General features: G+C 44.9%; 1 protein-coding gene and 1 pseudogene across 1 annotated transcript in view; both read left to right on the top strand.

Moving 5' to 3' along the window:
• Window positions 1-12,551, top strand: part of LOC141270645 (uncharacterized) — a 327,734-nt gene that overhangs the window by 227,303 nt on the left and 87,880 nt on the right. The gene's annotated exons all lie outside the window — the stretch shown is intronic.
• The window catches only part of LOC141270784 (uncharacterized), a 116,657-nt pseudogene that overhangs the window by 61,278 nt on the left and 42,828 nt on the right, over window positions 1-12,551 (top strand).

Below are 12,551 nucleotides of genomic sequence, written 5' to 3'. Positions count from 1 at the left end.
ATCTTAGGACTGATTTTTCAAAGGTTTTATGGACTAATGAAATGAGAGTGACTCTTGATGGGCCAGAGGCTGGATCAGTAAAGGGCAGAGAGCTGCACTCCGACTCAGACGCCAGCAAGGTGTGGAGGTGGGGTACTGGTATGGGCTGGTATCATCAAAGATGAACTTGTGGGACCTTTTCGGGTTGAGGATGGAGTGAAGCTCAACTCCCAGACCTACTGCCAGTTTCTGGAAGACAACTTCTTCAAGCAGTGGTACAGGAAAAAGTCAGTATCGTTCAATAAAAACATGATTTTCATGCAGGACCATGCTCCATCACATGCATCCAACTACTCCACAGCGTGGCTGGCCAGTGAAGGTCTAAAGGAAGAAAAAATAATGACATGGCCCCTTGTTCACCTGATCTGAACCCCATAGAGAACCTGTGGTCCATCATAAAATGTGAGCTCTACAGGGAGGGAAAACAGTACACCTCTCGGAACAGTGTCTGGGAGGCTGTGGTGGCTGCTGCACGCAATGTTGATCGAAAACAGATCAAGCAACTGACAGAATCTATGGATGGAAGGCTGTTGAGTGTCATCATAAAGAAATGTGGCTATATTGATCACTAATTTTTTTTGTTTTTGTATGTCAGAAATGTTTATTTCTAAATTTTGTGCACTGATATTGGTTTACCTGGTGAAAATAAACAAGTGAGATGGAATTATATTTGGTTTTTATTAAGTTGCCTAATAATTCTGCACAGTAATAGTTACCTGCACAAACAGATATCCTCCTAAGATAGCCAAATCTAAAAAAAAACCCAGTCCAACTTCCAAATATATTAAGCTTGGATATTTGAGTCTTTTGGGTTGGTTGAGAACATAATTGTTGATCAATAATAAAAATAATCCTCTAAAATACAACTTTCCTAATAATTCTGCTCACAGTGTGTTTTCCCACCGATCAGGTTAACGTGGCATTTCTGATGTCCTACCTAGCAGATGATGCCTTAAATTGGGTCACCCCCCTATGGGAAGCAAGGGATCCTATCGTCTCTGACCTGCACGCCTTCCTAGTGACCTTTCTAATGGTCTTCGATGACCCTAACCCTGAATCTTCTGCTAAAGCTTCTCTTCCCAATATCCTGGAGCAGTCCAGATGGGTGATGCGTGTAGATAGCCCACCAGTTCACCAGCCTAAAGAGGCTGCTGCCCACGCAGAATCCACAGAGCATGACATAGCTCCGCAGAATACTTCCCTTCCCAACATCAAGAGGCAGTCCAGACAAGCAAGGCATAGAGATAAACAGTCACGTCAGGTCCTGTCCTCCCAAAGACCTCATGTTCCCCAGCCTGTAGAGGCAGCTACCCGCGGAGAATCCATGAAGGTTGACCATGTTCTTCAGACAATCAGAGGCCGGAACTCTAAAATTGGATTGCGGACCCGCTGCGGTTGTTTGGAACACCCTGACTGTCTTTGTCGAGCGAAGGTTGGAGAGTCCCAAGACATTGGGCCTGTAGGAGAGGCTGCACTTGGCGTTATTGTTTCCTCTCCTCAGATGACTGTGACTGTCTCCGTGGCAAGTGGAGGCTTCTCTGCTCTGGCCTGCTCCGCTTCCCCTCCGCACCTGTGGCTCTGCCCTGCTCCACTTCCCCTCCGCACCTGCGGCTCTGCCCTGCTCCTCTTCCCCTCCGCACCTGCAGCTCTGTTCTTGTATCCCAGTCTGTACTGGTCCCTATCCAGCCTGTTTACCTACCTGCCAGTACCCGCCTGTCTGTATACCAGCCACGCCTGCCAGTACCCACCTGTCTAAATACCAGCCGTGCCTGCCAGTACCCGCCTGTCTGCATACCAGCCACACCTGCCCGTTCCTGCATTCCCCGGTGTGGGTCAACAGCTGTGTGACCGGGGTCTGACCTGGAGTAGCACCTGGGTCACCTCCCACGCCCCTCCTCGGCCCACGGAGTCTATTAAGCCGCCGTGCGTCTGTGGTCGGATCTGGCGAGGTCCCTAGTCACGCCCCTCCAGGCTCTCCTCGGTTCGTGGCCCAGTGGGACCACACTCACGCCAAACAGTCCGGGCTTGAGCGTAACAGTACATTTTACTCAAAAATATACCTAGAAAGAGAAAAATCTGAGAAAATGAAAATTTTGCAGTGATCTCTTAATTTTTGCCAGAGCTGTATATCAGACCTCATGCCCCTGGCTTAAAGTTACCAGACCAGCAAGAAAACCCCCCACTTGGTGTTCAGTCAGCTTGGTAATTGTCTCTTGTTCTGTTTTTTTTTGTGATAGTGACGCGCCCCCTGGGCCAGTGCTGTAGGGGATACCCGGAGCCGGATCTCGATGGGGGTAGTAGTCCTTGTGGCGGTGACCCGGTCCGTGCCCAGGGTGTCAAACTAAGTGGCAGTCTAAGGCAGCAGATGTTAACTTGATTGTCGACTACGCCACCCGTTGAGTGCGGCTTTGAAGCCGCCGCTGCAGAGCAGTCCACTGAGGCCGGTGGTATATGTGCAGCAGTGATGGTATAACCCCCAACGGGAGGGGTATGACCTCAGGGCAGCAGGTGTAGATGATGGGGGTTGTGATGATGCAGAAAGAAGATTCAGAGTCAGGAGATGCAGTTCAGGGTTTTTACTTACTGGTGTTCTCTTGGTCACTCTGGCCTTGAGTGACCACCCGAGCCGTGCTGCGTCCACCAGGTCCTGGACTCGGCCAACCCCCAAGCAATTCTGGAGCGTGGTCCTGAGCTCCTTTCTGACTTCCCTTTCTACTGGCCATTCCCACCAGGGATCCACTTATGTCCGGCTCCCTCGGGTCTCTTGTTGGTTGGACCCCTTCTGGGTCCCCTGACCCTATGCTTGGTGTGCCTTTCTAGTGGATTTGGTGAGGGTCGGGGCAGATCCTGTCCACGACCTCCGGTTCCTGGCTAAGGTGTGCTTTGGCCTCTGCCAGCTTGGGATCCGGTACCCTTGTGCGCCAACCCTTCACCCTTTTGTCCTTATTCTGGGATCTTGGGGTTCTTTCTTCTACCCCTCTCTGGGTCCTTCTTTTCTCCTCTCTCTCTGCAGACTTGGCCTTGGAGCTGGGCCCAGCCGGAGCCACAGCTCCCTGTCAGTCCTCCTGGCTGAGCTTCTCTGCTCTGCTCCTCTGACTCTACAAAGACCCTGTTCTAAGATGGTGCCCACCTTATATACTCCCTCTATGTGTGAGCTCAGGTGACCAGCACCCAATGAGCTCCTAGCCTTACCCAGACTGCTCCCCCTATCTGCCCCTACACTACTGGGATGTTCCACCCCCCTCCCACTCCAGCCAGGGACAGACACTGTCGTACCTGCACATAAACTGGTGGGAGTACCGTCGTTCTGTCCCCCGGAAATGGGATGTATGTAGTGTATGCAGCTTACTGAGCTCAGTTCCACACTCCATCCTTACCCGGGAGTGGAATACCACACCTCTGGCTTGAGGTGTAATACCCCTGTAGCAGCCGAGTCCTCAGGGTGCTACAATAGCCCTCCATATTTTTCATGAATTCCAGTGCAATGAAAATACTTTGAGGACCGCTGGGAATTGTAGTGAAAAGCGGATTTTCTTTTTTACCATTTCAGTACAGATTCCACTGAATGCCCGTCTTCTTTTTGCAACTTCCACCGAGTAATCTCCAAAGATTAACACTTTATGTCCTTTTAATCTCAAAGGTAGTGAGGATTTTGTGTATCTGCAGGATGTTAGCTTTGTCTGTATAGTCCAGATATTTCACTATAACTGGTCTGGGCTTGTTTGAGGTAGATCCCTGCACTGGCTGACGCGGCAGACCTATTCTGTGAGCCCTCTCCACTTTTAACTGTGCATCAATATGAGCTGGCTGGGAGTAATGGATTCTGGAAGGTCAATGATTCTCAGATGGTTTCTCCGAGACCTATTTTCCAGGTCGTCGACTTTATCAATCAGTTGGTGAGCTAGTTTATTGGCTTTTTGAAGATCTGTATAGGCTCTCTCCAGTTCATCCTCCAAATTACTGATTCTATCTTCAGCTTTATCAAGTCTCTCACTTTGATGTGATATATCACCCTGCATCTGCTTCAGTGTAATGGTGACTGTGGATTCCAGAGACTGTATTATCTCTGGAGCAAGCAATTTGGGAACTTCAGCTGTTAATGTTTTGCAAGAAACATTTAAATTAGTTACTCATACCTCCCCCACTCCTGCTTCTTCTTGCTCCTGTGTATCTGATATGGGCTGTGAACATTTAGCGTTTTTTTTTCTTGCTGTTAGGTTTCCACAGCGACATCGGGGAGATCACGCAATATTTCACCGTGACGTCACTATGTCATGGATTTCGTCCGGAATCGCGAGCACATGATCCAGACTACTCTCTACTTAGGTATCGGCAAGCGACCAGTGAGCATATGGCATCACACGTCCGGATTCCAATGCATGGAATATGTGTTTATGCCCTCCATAGGTCACTGTCAGCTTTACGATAGCCCAATTATTAATATTATTCCGTACCAACACCGTCCAGCTTTGTAATATAATACAGGGCTGGGCGGCCGCCTGCGTTCTGGTAGCATATGGCTTCAGGGGCGGGAACGATTACAGTACAAAAGAAACAGAACTATTAAATTTTATATTTAATCCAAAAGGGAGGCAGTGTTTAGGAAAAATATATACAAGGATTTTACAAAGGAGACATTAAAATACATAAGCAGTTACACAAAATAATAAAGATTAAAGGAGAAACTTACTCTGTAAAGATCGCAGATACTATTCAATATAGGTTGAGGAGGGGCTACCCGATTTGATTAGACCCGTTGCTTATAGTCCTTAAACCTCTCTGGCAATGAATGAATCTCCAACGTCAGCAAACTATTTTATGCTGACGGGAGAGACTTGCCCACACCCCCCCCCCCCCCTGTGCTGACATCTTGTGAGCTCGGCTCCACCCTTCATGTTTGTATTAAAAATCTGGTTTGTGGGAAAACTTATCGCTGGTTGATCCCAGAAGCCCAAAAGTGGTACCATATTTTCTATTATGATTTTACCTTCATTTAGAGACCACACATCGTGACGTTGCAGTCTGCTATTCTGGTGCTTTAGCGCTACAGCTCCACGGAGGGATTTTCGGCTATGAAAAAATGAGTATAACTCTCCTTGGCTGACCTTGCCACTAAAAATATAGGTCCCATTATTATCGAACGTACGGAACTTACAATATTCCATATTTCGTATCGGTGCCGGCGTGTCTATAGATTTTCTTTTTGAAGCTCGGGAAGCAGCTTCAACAGTTATATGCAAATTATTACAATCCTTCATCTAATCACCCCCTGCGTCTGTCAATTAGATGGTAACACTTCTTTGTTTATGTACAAGACCTTACTCATGAGTGTGCTAATTTGGGCTTTGTGCTGAGATCTACACGGAGATAGCTTTTGTACTGATAAGTGGTCGATTGCTAGCTCTTGTCTTGGGACAAAAGGTGGAAGGGAGAGGTAAGGGGGCTTCAGGGAATGAAAGAAATCAATATTTCCTTGACACTTGTCTTTTGCTATGTCCATGGGGAGCTTCTCTGAGGTAATGGTGTGTCGTGTCGTGTAGAAATGTCTTGTGCGAAATCTCTTCATACACTCTGGGAGGTCTCCTGATAGTTTATCTCAGGTTTCCACACTGTTCTGTGTGATATTTAGAGTGAAGGAGACATGTAGCTGCGATCACCAGCTTCTGTTCATGTGCGCACCTGAGCCGGAAGTCCCAAGAGTTCTTAAGGTACTCTGTTCAGTTATTTCTGGGCTCCTGTTCATAATTTTAGAGACTCTTTAGTTACTGGTAGTGTGCCGATCAACTTGCACAAAGCTAATGTGGTGCCCATTTTTAAAAAGGGCTCCATTTTTTTCCCAGGTAATTTATAGATCAATAACATCCAATTGCACAATATTTATGAACCACATGTGATATTTGGATGGATGGATGGTCATGACAGCCGTGGGTCAGCTGATGACCCCTGTGTCTGTCATTATGGAGCTCCTTTGAAACCTTGCTTGTGGGTGGGCTTCGAAGGAAACCGTGATTTTTGCTATATACAGCGATGCTACTGCATCGCTGTATATAACACAGGTGATCAGATGATCACAGCTTCAAGTCTCCTAAGGGGGCTAACAGTAATAGTGAAAATTAAATTTTTCTTTGGTCTCTGCAATTCCACAAAAAAAGTCTGTAACAAGTGATCAAAAAATCATATCTATCCCAAAATAGTATTAATAAAAACAGAGTTTTGCCCTGGAAAAAATAAGCCATCACACAGCTCCATCAGCCAGAAATAAAAATGTTATGGGCGACCCAACCCTCAAAAATTTTATTTGCAAACTTCAGATTTTTATTTTCACCACTAAAATAATAAAAAAAATGGACATGTTGCATATCGCCGTAATCATATTGATGAGGAGAATCATATTGCAAGGTCATTTTTACCACAAAATGTACATCATACAAACAATTCCCAAAAAAACATGACAGAATTGCGTTTTTTTCACAATTTCATCACAGTTGGATTTTTTTCCAATACACTATGTGATAAAATAAATGGTGTCATTCAAAAGTACAGCTTGTCCTGCAAAAAAAACAAGTCCTCATGTGTCTTTGAACAGAAAAAAATGGATTTAACTCCACCTCCTTGCCTTTTGGTAGAGTAGCTTCTTCTCTTAGGTGGAGTGGGTGCTGTAAGAGGAAGCGGAGAACTGCTTAGCTCCCTGTTTGGGTGGAGCAGCTCAAACCTGAGAGAGAACTGTGCAGGGAGAGTGGCTATGAGAAGCTGTTTGTGCACTGGGAAGCCTTGAGATGCAGACAAGAACTAGTAACAGGTGAGGTGTGCTGGAGCCATGCTATGCTGGGTCATACAGACACTGCCTCCATTAACCCCCTATCAGCTGGAGCACAGCTGTTTAAGTGCAAGGAAAATGTCAAATAAGTAGTTGCTACATTCTCCCCTGTTTCTCAGTGCTAAAAGTGCGTTCACAGTAACATACTGTTCATTTTGTCATGCCCCTACACCTTGATTAATAAAATGTCAAATCTGTTATTGTGATGCTAATCACAGACATGCCATGAGAAAGGGTAGTCAGTAGGTCTGAGGTCAGATACCAGGAGGGTTCGTTGTACAAAGTGGCAACACAAAGGCGTGGTCAAGTAACAGTCTGGGGTCAAATCTGGGGTACATCAACATATGGGGATAAGAGAAAATGATAGCCAGAAGCCAAGTTCGGGGTCGGGTACCTGAGGTCAGAGAGTGTTAAGAGCAAAAGGGATAGCGCATAACTCCCAACCGTCCCGCATACTGCGGAACAGTCCTGATTTTGAGACTCAGCCCCGGCGGGACCTTACTTCTCCCGGCAGTGAGAACCAGCCAGCAAGCCCCCACTTGTATCAGGCCATGCCCCCTCTGCCTCCACTTCTCGTCTTTCAGAGAGAGAGCTCACCGTATCATTCCGTTCTCCGAGATTGAGCGAGGTAATTTCAGCAGGAAAAACAATCACCTCCAGCTGCAGCAGCTCCTGTGTTATCCATTGTGATTACTCTCTGAGTCCCTGTATGCCTGCAGGTAAGCCATAGCAGTGAAGAAGCAGACACACACGAGGACTCAGAAAGCAGCCAGAACGGAGCACACAGGCGCTGCTGCTGGGGTTGACCCTAAGGAGCAGACACGATTATCTCCTCTTTTGCAGGCACAGCATTTTCTCACCACCAGTGATATGAAAGAAGCATCAGCCCTGCTGTCACATGATCACCTGCCTGGGGAACAGAGCTGCTGGGTCCTATCTGCACACCCAGTTCTGCTCTGCCGGTGATTTCTCCCTGTAACTGCAGTTCTTGGGGATACTCAGGGTGCAGTGAAAAATATGTAAAACAATTAAAATACCTTTTTTTATGAGCTTTCTGTGGTTCAAAAATCTTGTAAATAATCTATGTACAGTTGAAACCAGAAGTTTACATACACTATATAAAAAGACACATGCATGTTTTTCTCGATATCTGACATGAAATCAGAATAAACCTTCCCTTTTTAGGTCAATTAGGATTACCATAATTTTAAATATTAGCCAAATGCCAGAATAATGAGAGCGAGAGAATGCTTTATGGCATTTTTATTACTTACTGCAAAGTCAAAAGTTTACATACACTAAGATTACTATGCCTTTAATCTGATTTGACTGATAATGTCTGTAAATTGTATATATGGGGCCCGTACTGTATGGAGCTATATATGGGGCCCATTATTCTGTATGGAGTATGTATTTTATATATGTATGTGTATATAAATATATGGGGCAGCATTATATGGGGTCCATCATTCAGTATGGAGCAGTATATGGGACCCAATATTGTGTATGGAGCATTATATGGGTCCATTATTATGCATGGAGCAGTAAATGGGGCTCATTATACTATATGGAGGATTATATGGTGCCCATAATACAGTATGGACCACTATGTGGTGCCTATAGTACTGTATGGAGCACTATGTGGAGCCCATAATACTGTATGGAGGACTATAATCTTTGTGACTCCAGACATTTGAATCCCCCTGAGGCACGCACAGTGCACTGCGAGGATTCGCCGGTTTCTGAGCTATTGTAAATTTACAATAGATATCACTCATGTAATGTAAGAAGTGAAATCTTTGGCCTTGTACTATACCTATATTCATCTGCCGTATCTGTGCATCATGAATCGTGATATGTGATAAAAGTGCCCACTGAGACTCTCTTGCCCAGGACCCACAAAAACCTGGAGCCGGCCCTGGGAGAAAGAAATGGTAAATGGGGGTGTGGCCAAAATTTGCCGTTATGCGCACCGCATGATGTATCCCTCTTTCTGTTCTTCACAGGTTGGGAGGTATAGATAACGCACACGAATAGTCAAAACAAATCCAAGGTCTGGCAACATGATCAGTAAATCAGACACAAAGAATAGCACATACATCAGTGAGCAAAGCTATAGCTGACAATGGCCTGTCCATACCTACCCAGCTAAATAGCTAGCAAATTAACCAGGATGGAAAACACCTGGGGAAAGCTCGCAGGCTAGGCCATATTGAGCAGCAGGACTGTAAGTCAAAATGCTGACAGCCCATCACGCCCCAGCCTCAGTTTAGATGACTGTGCTGTCACTCACATAATGACAGTCAAGCACATTCCAGATCTTATAGGGCGCCTGAGCTGTCACTCACAGGGCACCTAGGCCACAGTGAGTGATGAAACCATGACTGTTCCTCTTCACCTTTCTATGTCTAGGAGGGTTATTAATAATAATAATAATAATATTATGTCGTTTTAGAGCACCATTGATTCCATGGTATGGTTCCAAGCGGTTACATACAAAATACAAATATAAATACAGTGAACAAACTAACAATGACAGATTGGCACAGAGAGGAGAGGACCCTGCCCTTGCGAGCTTACATTCTACAACACAATGGAGATGGAGACAGTAGGTTGGGGGTTTGTGAGATCGTAGGGGGGTCAGTGCGGGTGGTAAGCTGTCTTGAAGAGATGGGTTTTCAAGTTCCGTCTGAAAGATTCGAATGTGGCGGATAATTGGACATTTTGGGGCGCAGAATTCCAGAGGATGGGGGGGTACTCGGGAGAACTCTTGGAGGTGATTGGGTAAGGAGCGTGTAAATGAGGAGAGAAGGAGGTCTTTAGAGGATCGGAGGTTACTCTGAGGCAGCGGAATTCTGGTACTTGGGAAAACGTGATGTCATTAATTGTGATAGATCAAGTAAAGGGGTTAGGTGAGATGGATGAAAGACGATGAGTTCAGTTTTGTCCACAGTGAGCTTTAGGAAGTGTGATGAGAGGGAGGATATGGCTGATAGACATTCCTGCACCCAGCTTGTGTGCTGTTCCATGTGTAAAAGGAGAAATGGGCCTTAACCCCCTCATGTGTGTCCCTTTCTGTATTTGATCCCCTGTGACTTCTCACTAATGCTCCATGCTTCCCCTGAAAATCACCTCCATCCCTCCTTACCCAGTCTGACCAGTCCTGTCAACCCTCAAAAGAAAAGTAGATGTCATCACGGTCAAAAAACTACTCCAACTCTAAGCTAGAGGAATTTTCTTTTCTAATTTACGCTGCTTTTTGTAGATTATAGTAAATTTTTGGCTGCTGATTGGCCATGCCCTGACACATAGTTCCACCCTCACAAAAAAGAAAATCGTATTAAAATTGATAATCATCCTTAAATTAAAAAGCAAAAAATCTACATGTTCCATCTCCTCATATGTTTCCCCTCATTATCTCCAGTAATTGTATTATTGCACAGGATTCTTTATGATACATCGCCTCATCCCCATTCTGGTCCCTACAGTATTGGATCCTCTTAGTGGAGATCTTCTATATAAGACAGTTTTCCTGATTGACCCATCAAGCATGGAAAGGAACAGAGACAAGATGGCAGAGAGGATATTACACCTCACACTAGAGATCTTCTTCCAGCTTACTGGAGAGGTAAGAGATTCTGATGACGTCACATTACATCATTCTTATCTATAGGAATAACAGATGGACAAAACTGGAGAGGTGAGGACTCTGGAAATGTCTGTAGTGTGATTTATTAATTTGTCTCTCCATAACCAGGATTACACAGTAGTGAAGAAGACCTCTAGTGAGCACTGTCAGGCTCCTGTGTCTGAGGGATGGGGAAGACCCTTGAGCCCAATCACGGGGCCTCCACCTCACCCCCTGACACATGATGACATCAATGACCAGAAGATCCTAGAACTCACCTACAAGATGATTGAGCTGCTGACTGGAGAGGTGACACTGCTGGGAATGCTGGGACATTATACAGTAACGCTATGAAGGGATCGGGGTGATTACGGTATTATTGTATGTGTCAGATTCCAATAAGGTGTCAGGACATCACCTTCCATTTCTCCATGGAGGAGTGGGAGTATTTAGAAGCACACAACGATCTGTACAAGGACGCCATGATGGAGGTTTCCCAGCCCTTTACAGTACCAGGTAATAGGACTAAATACACACAGCCTATAATTATCTGTATGTAAAGAATGAATTCAGTCCCTGTATGTGTTTCCTCCAGTTCTATCCAGTAAGAGGACAACACCAGAGAGATGTCCCCGTCCTCTTCTTCCACAGGACTGTAAACAAGAAAATCCCGATGTTCCTCAGGATCATCAGGTAGATGGAGAGAAGGTGTCATGAGATCTCCACTATGATGTGTAGACAGCTGTGAATGTCTTGTCTTCAGTCTTGTTTTATCCACCAGTATTATATGTTATATACTTGTGTAATGAGAACGGTGGAGATGGCAGGATTAGAGCTGATTATAGATATGACTTCTCCAGCTGTCTGTGACTTTTACAATATTTATTTCAGGGTAAAGATCTGACCCATATTAATACTACAGAGACATATGTGAGGGGTGATGAGCAGTGTGAAGAGGAGATTCCTTCATATGACTATCCAGGTGAGTAGTAACCACTAAATGCTGAGAAGTCACAGATTCTTCTCAGTCACCGGCTGTAGCACAATCAAGTGGTCACCATTCTGCTGCTAAACCACTGCATGCTCCTCTGCCCAAAATGTTTCCCTTCACTTTGGGCATTGTAAGTCCTTCTGTTGAAATGAGATCTGTTTGAGCCAGAGTTTATAGCTTGGAGGATCTATCTTGGCCCCTGGAATGGCTCAGATTTCTAAACTAAAAAGATAAGTGACAACCTGTGTAGAGTATGGTGTAAACGTAGAAAATCACTTGAAGAAAAATATTATTCGTATTCTGAACCCCTAAGAGAAAGCGGAGGGTAATGATGTTGCCTTCCTAGAATACTGGTATATTATTGGATGAATCTCCCTTCTGTGCAGATGAATGTGCTTTCAGGGTCCCTACAAGACCAGGTCCAGTATTTCTGGCCAAACGTTGCTTTTATGACTGAGACAGCATGAATTTCTGTAGTATCTCCGCAGAATATCCCTTTTATTTTGACTTTTCAGTTACTGTGAACAAATAACTGATTGTTTTTATGGGATCAAATCACTTTTGAAGTGACTTTGAGGGGACTATACTTTGGAAAAGTGCACTCCTCATAGTATCAAAAAGCACATAAAAGAAGTTGGTGTTTCACAGGAATTAACAAAAAGTGGAATGAAAAAGTTAGGGGTAATACTACTAACAGACCATCTAATCTGCCAGAACACCAGAATAGTAGACAGCCCCATAAAGTGACCACAATTTTGTAAATTGTACTCCTCAGGGAGTTTATATATAGCAGTAATGACTATTTTAGCCCCTCAGGTACTTTCTGGAAATTAGGGCAGTGGATGTTCCAGAGTAAAAATTGCTAATATGCCATTTTGGTGTCGAACATACAGTGCCTAGCTTGTTCTCCTGAACACACACACACTGTAAATTTTATGTGGTTACTTCTACAGCAATGCCAAGCATGTGGATGTTAACAGTGTTTGGGAATATTGCAAGAATTAGAAGTGAGGGGGACATTTGGCTTTGGGAGCATGGACTTTGCTGGATTGCTTTATGGAAACCATGTTGCTTTT

This window comes from Phyllobates terribilis, unplaced genomic scaffold (assembly GCF_046119375.1).
Source record: "Phyllobates terribilis strain yellow unplaced genomic scaffold, ASM4611937v1 Scaffold_5__5_contigs__length_657084704, whole genome shotgun sequence".
In the NCBI taxonomy this organism is placed as follows: Eukaryota; Metazoa; Chordata; class Amphibia; order Anura; family Dendrobatidae; genus Phyllobates; species Phyllobates terribilis.
Note: the sequence above shows the minus strand (reverse complement) of the source record. Positions and strands in the feature narration are given on the sequence as shown.